Genomic DNA, 17368 nt, shown 5'->3' with positions numbered 1-17368 from the left:
AAATCTCAGGATATAGCAAATGGTAATTTCATGCACCATTATGTAATTCATACTTATTTAGGTGTATCAGATGTATGAGGGCTTTATTTTTTCATTTTCTTCCCTTTTTTCTGCACTTATTTTATGGGGCTCATGATCTTCAGATTCAGTCATTTAAAACAGAAAAAGTCTGCATATTCTCATACCTTAAAACTGATATAACTGTATTCACTGCCGGTGTTAAATCAGATATCATTTAAATGCCTTAAGGAAGAAGAGTCTCATTTTCTTAAACTTTTTTATCTTATAATAGTTTTAGAGGGGTGCCTGGGTGGCTCAGCGAGTTAAAGCCTCTGTCTTTGGCTCAGTTCATGATCCCAGGGTCCTGGGATGGAGCCCCACATCAGGCTCTCTGCTCAGTGGGGAGCCTGCTTCCCCCTCTGTCTCTGCCTGCCTCCTTGCCTACTTGTGATCTCTCTCTGTCAAATAAATAAATAAAATTAAAAAAAAAAGAAGAAGTCTTAGAGTTATGGAAATTTGGAAAGGTAGTCCAGAGTGTTCTTATGTACAGCAACCACTGTTTCCTCTGTATCAGACTCTTACGTCAATAGGGTGCATTTGTCCTGATTAATGAATGACACAGTGAATTCGAGATGCCTCTTAGAATCTCCACTAAGTGGGCTAATAGTGAGTCAGAACCCAAAAGAGAGATGTGGCATAGATCTATATATTTGGCAGTCATTATCAAAATGATGGTAGGTCATATTATGGGATAAGGTAAAATAATCTAGGATTTGAGTTTTAAAGAAAAGAAAAATGTGATTATGTGGGGGAGGGGTGTGGGAGAAAGGGATTGAGAACCAAGTTTTGAGTACCCACCACTGAGATGCGAGGAAGAGGAAGGAGAATGAAGATCAGTGTTGGTGAAGCAGGAGAACAGTTAAGTAGAAGAATGTTCTAGAAGCCAAGGTCTCCCTTCAGAAGGGAATGGGCAATTCTGTTAAATGCATTGAAGAGGGCTGCTGATCACCCATTAGATTTGTCAAGATGGTGGTCCTTGATGATGACCTGTCTGTGAGTAGTTTCATAAAATAGTATAATTTGTTAGAAAAAGGAAAGTGACAGTCAGAATAGAGAATGAAGTAACTGGATTAACTTCAGGAGTAATGTACCTCATTAGAATACCAACCACTTATTTTTATGTCTGCATATCGGTTGTCTCTGGCCAATGTGTGTGGGGTTAGTTCAATATCTACATCAGTCCTATTCCTGACCTGGTAAGACTCCAGGCTTCGAGATGGTTCAGCTTTGTTTAGCATAATCTTCATTCTAGGGCATGGGCTAAAGGTCCAGCATTTACATATTTCCTGTGCTTCTCGGGTAACCTCATAGGAATTCAAGAGAGCAAGCAGAATGACAGAAGAGATTTTAAAGTTTCTGCTTATGTCATGTCCATTAGCATTCCATTAGGCAAAGCAAGGTGTCCAAACTGAATACGAACAGGGATGGGAGATGTGTGCAAGCAAATCTGTAGGAGGTACTAAGGATTTATATAAAAAAATATAACGGGGGCGCCTGGGTGGCTCAGTGGGTTAAAGCCTCTGCCTTCGGCTCAGGTCATGATCTCAGGGTCCTGGGATCGAGCCCTGCATCGGGCTCTCTGCTCAGTGGGGAGCCTGCCTCCCCCTCTCTCTCTGCCTGCCTCTCTGCCTACTTCTGATCTATCTCTCTCTGTCAAATAAATAAATAAAATCTTAAAAAAAAAAGAAATATATATATAATGGAATCTACCACAGGACTATTCTAGCAAGTAAACTTTTTTTTTTTTTCCCTCTTTGAAATTGGAGTGTAATGGCATGACGGTGTCCTAATGAGAGTGATTCTATAGAGAAGGGGAAATATTACAGAGCAGGAGCAGGGTTTCTTATGGGATGTAGGAAGCAATGGAATCCAGTGCAAAAGTTAAAGGGCTGAGTCTGAGTGGGAGCAGGGGCGATTAACACACTGTGGTAGGAGAGAAGACAGAGAATAGGGGTAAGATCTGGGTAGGCTAGTAGATTGGTGGTCAGCCAACAGGATAGTTCTTTTACAATTAAATCTCTTATACTCTTTCTTGCCCATAGTATTGTCTGGCTCTTGTTTCTTCTGCTCCTGCATAATGATGTTTTCTGAAAATACGTCCTTGTGATCTTTCTATTACCAGGGTATTGTCCTGCTGTAACTTAGGTTGTAACTTCAATCATTCATCTCTGCAAATTAAACCCAAATCAGGGGACCCCTGGGTGTCTCAGTCAGTTAAGTGTCTGCCTTCGGATCAGGTCATGGTCTCAGGGTCCTGGGCTTAAGCCCCACATTGGGCTCCCTGCTTAGTGGGGAGCCTGCTTCTCCCTTTCCCTCTGCCACTCCCCCTGCTTGTGCTCTCTTGTTTGCTTGCTCTCTCTCTCTGAAATAAATAAATAAAAATCTTAAAAAAACAAAAACAAAAACAAATCAGTACCTCAAGCCTTAATCTCCCTCATGTATGCTCAACCCTTGCAGGGCATACTGCTAGACAGCTTCAGGGGCAAATTTTGCTGACTCCTCAAAGAACATATAAAAATGAGTTAAGAAATATTGCTATTGTATTTTCTCTTCATATTTCTCTGAATAGTATTCTCAATTTATCATTCTGTATGGCCTGGAATCACAGTTTATATTATCATGACCATTATTTAATATGACATTTAGTAAGTGATCTAAATTTGTTGATTTTAACATGTTCATGATTTTAACATATTCATGTTCAATATTATAATTTCCTGCCTATTGTATTTCTGTACTTTAGTTCGGAAATGTAATATAAGTATGCACATTTATAACTTAACCTAATTGAATAAGAGGTCCCCCAAATGATGTATTACATATTATTAGATAGTGTATCATTATAATAATATTAATATTTTTATATTATATAATGTTATAGAATATTATGTACCATATATACATATATATATACTGTATTGTATGATATGTAGTGAACTATATCACATATTATTACATATTACATACAATACATAGTGAAATATATATTATATATTTTAAACATACCCTGAGATCATGACCTGAACCAAAATCAAGAGCTGGTCGCTTAACCTACTGAGCCATCCAGGTACCCCTATTATGTATTTTATATATATATATATATATATATATATATATATATATATCCAAAGACAATAGATATCTCTAAAATGTTTTGACAATAGCTATTATGTTTTGATAATAGCTACTGAATATTGATTAATAGGAAAAATAATGTTTTATTCTAGGTCCACATGAATCAGCTCAGAGAAAAGAAATGATAAAGAAAAATGGCTAATTGAGGAAATTTCATAAAGGGAGAGTTGTTACAAAGCAGAGTAGAGTTAAGGTCAACTAACACATACTGCTCCTATGTCCAGGTATAGCATTAAGGGAGCTGGTTATCACCTCTTAGCCCGAAGAAACAAAGGATACAGCCATCACCAGATTTGGGAGATTGTAGCTATAACATTTAGGCTATTGCACAAGAGCATTGGCCTTTATAAAAATGTCACAGCCAGACTCTGATGAAACAGAATGGAAGATCCAGGACCATGAGTATTCTAGCCTGCCTCTCATCTTGCCCTCTTAGCTCCTTCCAAAGCCTCTAACTAAACAAACACAGTGAAAGTCAAACCCTATTGATACAATCAATATGGGTCTCAAATCAGTATGGAAAAGTATGGAAAACTGACCTAAGAGATATTAAGCAGATCAAGGATCAAACGATTCATTTATTATTTAGGTAGTTATTGGATATCATCTGGTTATGAATGACTTGTTTCTAAATTTCCATACCTCTTTGCAGAATAATTATTTTATGTTTTAAAATAAAGACTTTTGAAATAATTTTGAAAAAAATTCCAAAGAGACCAAACAGCTACAAAAAATAACAAAATAGATTTGAAAAATGACAACAATGATAAGAAAAGCAATTGAAAAAAACAAATTGTAATGAAAATATCACTGGGCAGGTTTAAAAGCAAATTATCCCCAGTTGAAGAGGCATTTGGTAAACTGAAAGTTAGGTCAGAAGGAAGTTTTAAAATGCAACACAGAGAAACAATAGCATTGAATATTCACAAAAGAAGTTAAGAGACTTAGAGAATAGAATGTTAAGATGTAACATGTAGGGGTGCCTGGGTGGCTCAGTCGGTTAAGTGTGCAACTCTTGATTTCTGTTCAGGTTATGATCTTATAATTATGGGATCAGGGCCCATGTTGGGCTCTGGACTCAGTAGAAAGTCTGTTTGAGATTCTCTCTCTTCCTCTCCCTCTGCCCCTCCCCAGCTCTTTCTCTCTCTTTGTAAAATAAATAAATCTTAAAATAAAAAAAAAAAAAAAAAAAGAGAGAGACAGAGAGACCGAGACCGAGAGAGATGTAACATGTATTTATTTAGGTGCCCAGAGAATAGAAGGAAGAATGAGTCACTGGAAGTATATTTTAAGAGAATATTATTAATAATTACCCAGAACTGTTTAAAGACACTGATCCATAGATTTAAGAACCCCAACAAATCCTGAACAGAATACATAAAAGATTTCCAAGCCTAGTCAAATTATACTAATACTGCATAAAATCAAAAACAAAAAGAAAATCTTAAAACTATCAAGAAAGTGAAGAAAAAGTACCTTTAAGAACATGGCAGTTAGAAATATCTCTTCTATCCCAATATCAACAATGGATGATATGAGGCAGTGTGATTAAATAGGTAAGATGTTGAAAGAAAATATCCTCCAGTGTAGAATTCTGTACAGGGAGAAGTCTTTCAAAGAATGACTAAACAATGCTATTTTTAGGAAATAACAACAAAAAACAAACAAGAGGAGCTTTCTCTACCAGAAGATCCTAATTAAAGAAAGTAACAGACCTCAAATGGAGAGGTCCATGCAGCTTGAAGGAAGAGAGCCATGCATGTCTATAACTGAAGTGAAAGGTAACTATAATTATATAGTAGTATTTTTCCAAGCATTTTTTTAATGGTAGAATTTTTAAAAAATAACAATATGTCACAAGTCAAAGGAGTTAAAGGGTGTAAAAAATCTGCACTGTCATGGTGTCTATTAAGAGGGTATAAATTATGATGATCAGTAAGCTATTATATGTAGAGTATGCATATTTTCTTTTTTTAGGCTACCAAATAAAAGAAAACTAACAGAATTTATAGAGAAGAGGAAGAATGGAATGACAAAAAGTAATCAAGACATAAAAAGAAAAGAAAAAAGCTGTAGAGAAATGCCAGAATAAAAAAAAAAAAATTAAGAGCACGAAGTGAAATGATCTGTCTATACCCTCAGAATTCCACACATATATATATGTACAGGGCACAGGTGAGAATATTCATAACAGCACTGTTTACAATAAGCAGAAATTCAAAACAACTGAAATGTCAATCCACAGTAATCATGTATAGGTAAATTGCAGTTTATTTTAAAGCAGCACACTGTATAGAAATAAACATAAGTGAATTACAGCTTCAAAAAAAAAATGAAAGCATCATCTTTTAAGAATAATAGCAAAGAGTGGAAAATAAATCTCTAAAGAAAACACAGTATGATTCTACTTATATAAAATTCAATATTAAGAACTAAACAATGTGGTTTAAGGATACATTAGGGCAGGACCAGAAAAAAAAAATATATTAGCATACGCTTCATTCTAGGGGAAATGAATCAATTCTGATTGGGAAGTGACATATTTGTATTTCCTATGGGAAGCTGATAATATTCTATTTTACAGATTAGACTTGGCTACTCACAGTGTTTATCATATTTGTAAAATTTCACAATAACAACTCAGTACATTGTCCTTATTGATCTTCTTTAAAGCAAAACAAAAAAAGCTATGAAAACTTTTTGAAAACTACTGAAGAGTCTTCTTTCTTAATAATTCTCTTTTTCAAGTTAAATATCCTCAGGTTCTGGGCACCTGGGTGGCTCAGTGGGTTAAAGCCTCTGCCTTCAGCTCAGGTCATGATCCCAGGGTCCTGGGATCGAGACCCACATCAGGCTCTCTGCTCGGCGGGGAGCCTGCTTCCCCCTCTCTCTCTGCCTGCCTCTCTGCCCACTTGTGTTCTCTCTCTCTGTCGAATAAATAAATTAAAAAATATATATATATCTTCAGGTTCTGTGACATTTTTTTTTTCCTTCATCTAACCTCTTCCCAAGTCCCAGCACTGTTCTGCTGCCACTCTTTGCTCTGGGTGACTTGTTTTATATTATCTCTCAAGAACCTCGGCCCCCCAAGACAAATAACCTGCTCAATATAATGTACACAAAACAATGGGATTGAATTGATTTGGACTGTTGGCTTCCATTAAGGGAATCTATTATTATTTCATCATCTTATTTTAGCAAATTCAGCATAGTTTTGACTCACCTAGGCAATTACGCCAAGTTAAACTCATCAATTTCTCTTTAAGTCAATCCTTGTGCCTGTATTTATACATGCAAATTTAAAAATATCAGTAATACTTTTAAAATGTGTTTTCTTCATCACTATCATTCATGGCTGTTTGGAAATGCAATTTGACCAATTTTTGTCCTGTTATTGTTCCCAGTTTGAAGTTATCTTCGTTTTTAATATGCATAGTTTCAATGCCTTCACTAAAGAGATTGATTAAAACATTGACCAGAAATGGATAGAGAACAGAGTCCAGGGGCGCCTGTGTGGCTCACTGGGTTAAGTGTCTGCCTTTGGCTCCGGTCATAATTCTGGAATCCTGGGACTGAGCCCAGCGTCAGGGCTCCCTGCTCAGTGGGGATTAAGCTTCTCCCTCTGCCCCAACCCCGCTCCTCATGCTCTCTCTCCTTCTCACTTTCTCTGTCTCTAAAATACATAAATAAAATCTTAAAAAAAAAAAAAATGGGGGGGGGGAAGAACAGAGTCTATAAAGAGAGCTTTGGCAAATCCTTTCTCAGTTGAGAACTTTGGTTAGAACCCCTTTCTAGGGGCGTCTGGGTGGCTCAGGGGGTTAAAGCCTCTGCTTTAGGCTCAGGTCATGATCCCAGGGATCAAGCCCCACATGGGACTCTCTGCTCAGCCGGGAGCCTGCTTCCCTTCCTCTCTCTCTGCCTGCTTCTCTGCCTACCTGTGATCTCTGTCTGTCAAATAAATAAATAAAATCTTAAAAAACACAAACAAACAAACAAACAAAAAACCAAAGAACCCCTTTCTAGCTCACCAGTCTTCCCAGAATCTCCTGCAGAGGCTGCGATTGCTATTCTGCTCAGTTGCCCTGGGATTCCTGTTACGAGATCTGTGTGCCTTTGCACTTGCTGCAATGTGTGAGTTTTTCCTGTAACAGTCCAGTTGTTTCCTCATCTGCAGGAGAAGCCTTCCCAGCAACAGGAGTGTCTTTGATTGAACAGAGCCAGGAACACACCATTATCGTGCTTGCCCATAGCCAATAACTCAGTTCAAGAGCCTGTGAGGCATCTGTCCGGCTCAGTCAGAAAGGCATGTGTCTCTTGATCTTGGGATTGTGAGTTTGAGCCCATGTTGTGTGTAGAGATTAAAACCACACAAAACAAAACAGAAACCCCAAAACAGGAATCTATAACCCACTTTTCCTGCCTCCAGTCTGACAAATTCAGATGATATTTTGTCCATCCTTTCTTTGAACATGATGTAAAAGAGTCGCAATGGCTTCTTTGAACTCAAGATGCACAAGGTGCTCAATATCCCTTTTGGATAAAATGTTAAATAGTAAATTTAAATATTTAAATAGTAATTTACAGAAAAATCATACTGATAAGGAAATGCAAACTAAAGCCACAATGTGATTTGACAATATCATGTCCCATTAAACAGATATAATAAATTTTAGAAATTTGATTATAACAAGTGTTACTAAAGGTATAAGCCCATGGAAATTCTTCTGTGCTCTTGTGGGAACAATTCAGGATTATTTGGTAAAGTTCAAGATGTAGGTTCCATGCTGTTCAGTAATTCAAGCCCTGTACACACAGACTTATACATTTATTAGGAGGCATGTATAAGAAAGTACAAAGCACTATTTTTAGTGGGGAAAAAATGGAAACTATTCAAATGACATTAACATTAGGATGGATGAATATATTTTGTCATATTCATAAATGAATTATTGCTGCCTGTATCACTGTGGATGCATTTCAATAATAGAATATGCAGTTGATGGGAAGAAAGTTATGTAAGAATAGATAAAAGTGTGATGCCATTTACATTAAGGAGAAAACATATATCTTTGCTTAATAAGTTCAGAAATGCATACATATGCTATAAAATAATATAGAATACAACAATTGAGGAAAAGGCAAGCAAGAGGGGGTGCAGGATAGGTAGAAGCAATGGGACAAGAGTGCATTGGAGGTTTCCAAGATCTAGGGATGTTCTTTTTGTGGCCAGATGGTAGGCACATGTATCCGTTGTGGTTTTGGGGTTTTTTGTTTTGTTTTGTTTTGTTTTTAACTTGGAGCTTTAAAGCAAATTACCTATATAACTCTAAACATCATAATAATTTTTAAAAGAAAATAAAATGTAGCCAGGAATGATAATAACTTCTTGTAGTCATTTCTGCTTTATAAATGTCATAAGAGTTTAATATCTTCTAAGGCATCATATAATGTTACCCAGAATAAAAGTTGAGCTTAGGTCATGTGTAAAATGTACCCTCTTTGCTTTTTTTCTTCTTTTTTTTTAAATTTTTTAAAAGATTTTATTTATTTATTTGACAGAGAGAAACACAGTGAGAGAGAGAACACAAGAAGGGGGAGTGGGAGGGGGAGAAACAGGCTTCCTGTACAGTAGGGAGCCAGACGTGAGGTTCCATCCCAGGACCCTGGAATCATAACCTGAGCCAAAAGCAGATGCTTAACAACTGAGCCACCCAGGCACCCCCCTCTTTGCTTTTTAATGTCCATGATAGCTCCGCATTTCTAGTTTGTGCCTAATAGGTACCAGCCAGTCTTGCTCTCATAAAACTTACTGTGAATTTCAGCACTCTTAGAAAGAATATTTTTAAGATGTAGAAGAGTTCAGGAGAGAAACTTGCTGAAACTCTTCCCTTTCCCACTTTCCAATAGAAATGTCAGACCATACTTATTTTTTCATAGGAATTTGGCAAGAAAACCTAAAAATATAATCAGAATATTTCCAGTCCAACCTTTGGACTGTGTATCCCTAATCTTGAGTTTTCTTAGAACAGTAAAATGCATAAACAAAGGAATATATTTGATGCATATATAAATAATAAATCATAACAAAACCATAAGCAAAATTTATGTTACTAATCCAACATAATACATACTGGCAAGGCAGCTACTCAGCATTATTGCCATTGCTAAAGAAAGAACCAATATTTTAGGACTAAAAAGGGAAAGGATATTAAGTCAGAATAAAAAGAATTCCATCCCAAGAAAAAGCAGTTGTTGACCTCATAATGTGTGACATGTTTGAATAGATTTATTTTCATCATTTTTAAAATGTATCATTGAACTAGAGACAATGTCACCCAGGGAGACATACACTGCAGCAAAAGGGAACCGCTATTCATAAGCTCCTTGCTTTGAATTAGATGGACATCTCGGCTGTAAATTGTGTATAGAAACTGGAACACATATAGTGAGGGGGTTGGGGGTGTTAATGCTAACGTTAAGCAGTGTAGTTCCTAGAAGTGATGGGAGTTCTAGGCGTTTGTTAGGTCTCTAATTGTCTAGACCAGAGAGAAATAGAATGCATGCTGAGATAAATGTGATCACTCACAAAGCAGTTCCTTGGTTAAATCATTTTATTTAAAAGGCACTCACCACGGGAAAACACCACCATAATTTCGCCTAATTGAACTCTGAACCTAAAATACAGCAATACAAGAGAAGGAACGATTCAAGACAGAAATCATCAAATCAAATTAAATAGCAGTTTAATTTCCCTTCTGGAGACATATGTATTCAAGTAATATTTCTTTAAAAAAAAAAAGTGGGAGAACAAGAAACAGTTAATATGTCCCAGCCTGTTTCGGAATGCACATTGAACTCAAGAGATGTTAAAAAGGAGAGATTCTGAATTTCTAAAAGCAGTGGAAACTTGTTTATTTATTTATTTATTGTAAATTTATAGTTAGGTACCTTTTTCTGAGACTTTAGGCATATTTCTAATCTGAAACCATATCCTATAAAAGAGTGGGACTTGTTTTATGAGCACTTACACATAGTTTAAATTGCTGCAAAATAAAAGTGTAATACTGGCTCAATTACTAACTTGTACTAATATGCTGAGAATGCGCCATTCCCATTCCATTAAAGGAAAACATTGATAGTTCATACCAGGATTTTAGGTAAAGGTAATACAGACTTGGAAAGTATGATTTTCATGACCCTTCTGGAACATGAGCCAGTTTAAGATAAAAATGTTTGGAAAACTATCTCAAGTGAAAACATTGATACTTAGGGCCATGGCTATTGAAGCTTTTCCTATTAGATGATTGATTGATTGTCCTTTACAGAAATAGGTGTAAAGAAGCTGACATAAAGTCTCCATTTAAGGAGAAATATGTAAGGATAGTGAAAAATAAAAGCAAGAAAATTTGATATGCTTTTTAGTTTTCCTGATACTGGGCTACACAATATGCTATATATACTATATATATAATAATACACGGGCTTCCATCCACTAGCTGGGTTGTTATAAATGCTAATACATTTAAATAAGTTTAGAGTTCTATCTCTTGTGATATTTGGATATACTAAAGTGTTTAGAGAGGTTAATTTGGGACTGCAAGGGAAGCAGTTTTCTGACTGTAATTTAGGTTAGCTGTTCCTTTTAAGGTGTGAGGCAATCAAGTTTTCTCTGCAGTAAAGAAAATTTTAGGTCGTGTCACGAATTAGTTTGCATACAGCTACTTTCGTTGATGAGCATTGTGTAGACGATTCTGAAGATAGAAACAACTTGGAATAATATCCGTACTTCAATATGTTTTCTATTACCTGGACATCGTTGCTAACTGTCTAATTTACCTAAATTATCTCCTGTTGTCCCCTTAAATTGAAGATGCAATCTTATTCTCACCATTCCATTAACTGCCTATAATCTTGGGAATTGTTTACACTTTATCTAGTTTCCTTCTGGGCTGCCTCCCTACCACAGCCTACACATTCTGGGGCTGCTTCAGGCTTATTACAATGATGTAGGAAGTTATTAAAATATGTTAATTTACCTGACTGACATGCCTTTAAAGTTAGCCCTTATAACTTCTTGCCTTCCAGGCTGTCCACACTGTGTAATACCTGGAACAAGATATTATTCTGCAATGGTATAGTTATCCAGGGAGAAAATAATGATACGGCTTTCCCTTGTAACTGTAACCGTTTCTACTGTATCAGTTCTATAATTGAAGTAAAATCAGTAGTCCCTGATGTGTACTGGGATGCTTGCTCTGGGCCAAGCAGTCTCCTACACACTTTGCAGGTTCTATGGCTATCTGTGTTTTATAAATGAGGGCTGAGTGACTGGATATATTTTACATCACAGAACTAATAAGGGGCAAAACCTGGAGTCCTCCCCAGGCTGCCTGGCTCCAGGGTCCATGCTCTTAACTACCATAATCTGTCCATCGTCCTTTTAAATGTTAAGGGAGGTAGAAAGAGGGGCAGTCCGTATATGTATGTATAGACAGATAGATACATAGATAGAACCATTTTGCAAATATGATTCTAATGTGATAAAGGTAAGAGACTTGGATTTGACCTTTGGGAATGAGGAGTAACTGACATGGTTTGTAAGTTCAGGGATTTGGTCAGATTTCCCTTTCAGAAGGAACACTACTGAGACATGGAGAAGATGATGTCAGGAAACATCTTTAGATGTTTCAGAAACATCTTGGCACACATGGTCTCTACATCCCAGTTCTCACTTCCACATCTGTCCTTTCCCTCTAATTTCAGCACTTACTAATGAACCATGTTCTGTTCCCCCAAGATGCCAGGACCATGATCCCCTTGGAGCTCTGTGTAGGATGATTCCTCTGCCCTCTCCATACTGTACCCAACCTTCCTGGCTGCTGCCTTTCAGGACTTTGCTTGAGGGGCTTTTCTTCTGATTCTGCCTCTTGTACTTCTAAGGCTGGGTTAAGGATCCGGCTTAATGCACAGAACTCTAAGGAACCTAACAGTAGAGCAAATACATTTTAACATATCTATTTCTCCACTCATATGGAGGCACTAGATACATCTTTCTCATCCTACTTTCTGGGGTACTGTTCAAAATTTCTGACAACTGGTGAGGACAGACACTTTGGTAACCAACATGAAGATGACCTTCTCTTCCCCAACTTCCATGCTCCTACCCTCTCTGGACAGGGTGAAGTTTGGGGAGTGCACATGGCTTGGCTCTCTGAGATATGAGGCAGAAGGAGGTGGTGAAGCCCAGAAACCAGCTGGGGCGGGGGTCTGTGATGGGTGGTTGGACATGGTTGTCATGACATCAGAAATTTTCTTGCCTTCAGCACTGTCCAAGACACTCCTGCTGTGACAGGCACTGCACTTAAAAGTTTATATATAGGGGGGGAATGTAGGAGGTTCCCAGGGGAATACAAATGGGATAGGGTTTTGAGGATCTCTGGGCAGTGGTTGTTTACCAAAATGCAAGGAAGTCCTTTTCAAAGCCACACAGATGCATGCCAGCTGGACATGAGTTGTGCTCATATCCCCGATTCACAGTGCACAAAAGGCAATCAGCTCACGTTTCGGGAAGGATGGGAAAGAGGAAGAGGATGAGGAAGTGGGCTGGGTATGTCCATGGAGAGTAACAGGGCTAGTATTGCTAGAGAAGAAAGAACAAAGGGAAAAGTGAGGGAAGGAGTTCAGAAAAGAAATCAGGTCACATGGCCTTCTGAAGGCCATTGTAAAGAATTTAGATTGATTTTATTCTAAGTGCAGTAAGTTACCACTGTGTTTATAAGCATACCGTGTATGTGCCCAAGTGTATTTGACATTAAATTATCTAAAAAACCGGAAAACTTTTAGCAATGATCATCTTTGTAGGAAGAGATTGAATATGATTTGAATTTTCCTGTTAAGGAAAATTATAAACAGGTTTATATTCATTAACATATGAGTAAATTCTGGATTTAAATGCTGCAGTACAGTTTGTAAAATGGCAAATAATATGGATCATGATGAAGAAGGAATGTTTAAATATGTTGAAGAAGGAATGTTTAAATATGTTTTAAATTCCCACATAGTCCATTCAAAAATAGACACATAGCAAATGTCTCCCTTAAAAAATATTTATTAAAAATAACAAAAATAGGGTGCCTGGGTGGCTCAGTGGGTTAAGCCTCTGCCTTTAGCTCAGGTCATGATCTCAGGGTCCTGGGATTGAGCCCACTGGGCTCTCTGATCAGCAGGGAGCCTGATTCCCCCTCCCCCTCTGCCTGCCTCTCTGCCTGTACTTGTGATCTCTCTCTGTTAAATAAATAAAATCTTTTAAAAAATCCTCTAATTATACTTAAACCCACTATATAAATGTTATATTTTCTAATAGCCTGTAAATTAAGAGCACTAAAGATAACTGGTATGTTATTAAATGAAAAACAGAAAAAAAAAATCAGAAAGGAGTGCCCTGGTCTAGCCAGAACCTGTATGAAGACAAGTGTATGATATTGTCTGTCATCTAAGGTTACAATACAAATTTGTATTACAGATATGTGCTTTGAGAAAATGATATTTTTACAATGTAGTTGATTTTTTAATTAATGTTTCTGTTTTCTTGACGTAATTTTCTATTTCAGAAGACCCAATTCCTACCTTTAAGGTTATTTTTTTTTCTTAAGATTTTATTTATTTATTTGACAGAGAGAGAGAGAGAGAGCACAAGCAGTGAGGAGCAGCAGAGGGAGAGGGAGAAGCAAACTCGCCGAGGAGCAGGGAGCCCTATGTGGGGCTCGATCACAGGACCCTGGGATCATGACCTAAGCTGGAGGCAGACGCTTAACCAACTGAGTCACCCAGAAACCCCCCCCCACACACACGCCTTTAAGGTTTTCTATGAAAATATGAATTAAGAAAGTTTTCTTATGACCTCTCTCCTTGACTTTGCCTTCCTTCTGTGAGATGTACTGTTGGAAACACTGTAAGCAGAGGAAAGAGAAAAGGTAGAGCTTATAATGTGTTATCAAATATTACACAATAAGTTCCTATTAAAAAATGTCTTTTGGGGCTCCTGGGTGGCTCAGTGGGTTAAAACCTCTGCCTTCGGCTCAGGTCATGATCCCAGGGTTCTGGGATCCAGCCCAGCATGGCATCGGGCTCTCTGCTCAGCAGGGAGCCTGCTTGCCCTCCTCTTTGTCTGCCTGCCTCTCTGCCTATTTGTGATCTCTGTGTGTCAAATAAATAAGTAAATAAAATCTTTTAAAAAAAATCTCTTTTGCCCTTCAAGGAGAGTCAACATTGCTCAATCCCATTCAGTGTGACACTTCACAGGGGAGCTAGTTTCCTCCAAAAGGAAATTGTATTTCAGCAGTTTAGAGAGGCACGCTCTGGCTCTGACAGCATGCACTGATGGCCCACAGCCCAGCACAGGAAGTTCATGTTTGGGATTTTTGGGAGAGAAGATATAATCCCCAGTTTCAAGATGCTTATCTAACATTTTCCTGATCAGAGATCTTAAGGAGTAAGCAAGAGCATTTGAAGAAAAATGTCATGGTACATGACATATATAGGGCTAAATATTCTGTTCAAATAAAGTCATAATATTTTAACACTACAATTTGCCTGAATTATTGACACCAATACTTCAAAAGTCAGTTTGTGTTAATATGTACCAAAAATGTATTCTAGTCATTATTCCTTTTTTTTCTTTCTTTCTCATTTTAGGATTTATTTATTTATTTGAGAGTGAGGGCGCAGAGGGAGGGGCAGAAGGAGAAGGAGAGAGTCCTCAGATAGACATCCACTGAGCACAGAGCCTGATGCGGGACTCGATCTCAGGACCCTGAGATCATGACCTGAGACCACATCAAGAATGGGTTGCTTAGCTGACTGCACCACCCAGGTGCCCCCTTTCTTTCTTTTTTAAACATGCATTTCACCAAATGCATATTTGAATAGTGACTTATATCTAAATGTTGTTCAATAAACCTTAATGTAACTAATTCATTCAATTTGGAAAAATCCTTTTTAAAACTAAACTTATAACATTCAAGTTTTATATTAAAACCCCCAACAAGTCTTTGAGACCTGGACAGTGGATTTAAAATTTAGAAATATGTATATATACATAGACACACACACACACACACACACACGTCTTTAGGTATATAAATGCACTGATTAACAAGAGGAGAATGTTGAAAAACTTTTTCAAATAATGTTCTGATAATAACTCCCAGTTTTGTATTAGGGAGTAATAAAGCAGCTTTTTGTGGCTCCTAGAGGAATATCTACCTTTTGTTAGTACACGTTCCACCAGTACTGCAAATTTTAATTTCTTACATCAGCACAACAAGATATTTCATGAATCTTGGAGAAGGAGGTTTTGCATCAAGGCAAAATAAACACCACAGTGTTGTGTTCCCTATTTTCATTACTCAATTAAAAAAAAATACAAAGCATTTCAGTTTTAAAAACTGTATGGAATCACTTGGGGATGGAATAAAATAAATTGATACCTGCTGACAGTCCTGAGGATGTAAAACCGTTGTTTTCACCTGCTGTGTCTCTGGGAGATGAATGAGGGTAGCAATTAGATACGTTTCTCAACTCATGTAAAGAAAGACCCTTTGAATAGAGGGCCTATAAAATACAGTACTATTTCTTGAATCTACCTTTATTCTTCCAGGACAGACGAGGGAGAGAATGTACTTAGAAATCAGATGAGAAGAAGGAAATCCTCAGTCCTAGCCCTCACACTATTTAATTGAAAAGCAAGTATCATTTTCTCTGTATGTGTAAATGGAATTGATGTTAACCTGAGACATCTACAAATCCAATATAACAAGAGTTGCTTTTTACAGTTCTGAAATAAGTTCAGAGTACGGATTTGAAAACCTTGTTACTATTTGCAAAATTAAAAAAAAAAAAAGATTAATCCCCTGTGCAAGGGAATTAGAGGAAAAGAAACCTTCCACGCACAATTATGTTCCACCAAATGCTTCTGTGAAAGGAATAAAATAAGTATGGGGTTTTCTTGTATTTAAGTAATGAGAAGAGACAGTCCCCTTGATTTAATTACTTAATACTGGCATATTTCTGTCAAATAAATTTTCAAGGAAGAAAAATATTGTCCCAGCAGTAGTTACTTTAGTATTAAATGTTAAAGGAAAAAGACATCGCATTCCATCATATATATGAGACCTTTCAGCAACTTGATTTTGTTTCAGTAAGTTAGACTTACAGGGCATGATAGGATATTATATGGCGTTTCCTTGAATTTGCTCCTCTGAGAGATGAATTGCATTTAAAATTACTAGACAGCAAAGTATTTATTATTTAGTTATTTAATGTTATTAGGATCCAGCGTGCTCTTAGCATTTAATCCTTCTTTTAATCAGTTTTAAGAATATTTGTCTGAAGAGCCTTTATACAACTTTCTATTGCTGGTATCCCTTAGGAATTATTGAATTTTGGTGCAGACACATTTACTATTTGACACATAAAATTACATGTCATGTCAGAACGGAGAGGGATTGTCTTCATTTTTACAAGTATTTAAAGCAACTCCAGCTGAATCTCAGGAAAAGAAAGTTGCAGGTACGGATAGAGTTAGTATCTCACTCAGTCCTCAGGTTTCCTCGGCATGCATGCCATCCCTGAGATGCTCACATCTTTATTTTAAAGAATCATAAAACTCTCAGAAGCACTTAGCTGGACATGCGATTGACAGCTCAGGGCACAAATAAATTTAATAACTTCTCAAAGAAAGTAAACAGTGTGTAAAAGGAAAGTTATAGTGCAAAGCATTTTTATTGTATTTCTTTAATCTTATGCTTTAATCTTATGCTGACCCTCGGATAGTAAACTCTCATTAGCATAGGTTTTTAGGCATCTTAAATTCCAAAAGGATTTATGTAGGGTTCAAAGAGCCATTTTTCTTCTCTCAATGTCTTAGTAATAAGTCAGAACCTTTTATGTGACATTGTTATTTTAACATTTATATAGAAAATTAGACAGAAATAGTGTCTTGCAAAATGGTGCATGTTATAAACACTGAAGAAATTCAGCAGCAATCATTTATCTATGTTGAGGAATAGGGAATTATCTTTCCCTGAGGTTTACTCAGGTGCGCAGTGGGGCTGACGATGGCAAGAGTGAGTCCAAATATGACATAGGATATAAGTGTTAAGAAGTGTGCTTA

At 37.0% G+C, this 17368-nt stretch overlaps 1 protein-coding gene across 3 annotated transcripts in view; it reads left to right on the top strand.

The window, feature by feature from the left end:
• The window catches only part of CDH12 (cadherin 12), a 985149-nt gene that overhangs the window by 254427 nt on the left and 713354 nt on the right, over positions 1–17368 (top strand). The window lies entirely within an intron of this gene.

The sequence above is a fragment of the Lontra canadensis genome, unplaced genomic scaffold (assembly GCF_010015895.1).
Source record: "Lontra canadensis isolate GAN:19392208 unplaced genomic scaffold, GSC_riverotter_1.0 scaffold22, whole genome shotgun sequence".
Lineage (NCBI taxonomy): Eukaryota > Metazoa > Chordata > Mammalia > Carnivora > Mustelidae > Lontra > Lontra canadensis.
The sequence above is the reverse complement of the archived record's forward strand: the minus strand, read 5'-3'. Positions and strand labels throughout refer to the sequence as shown.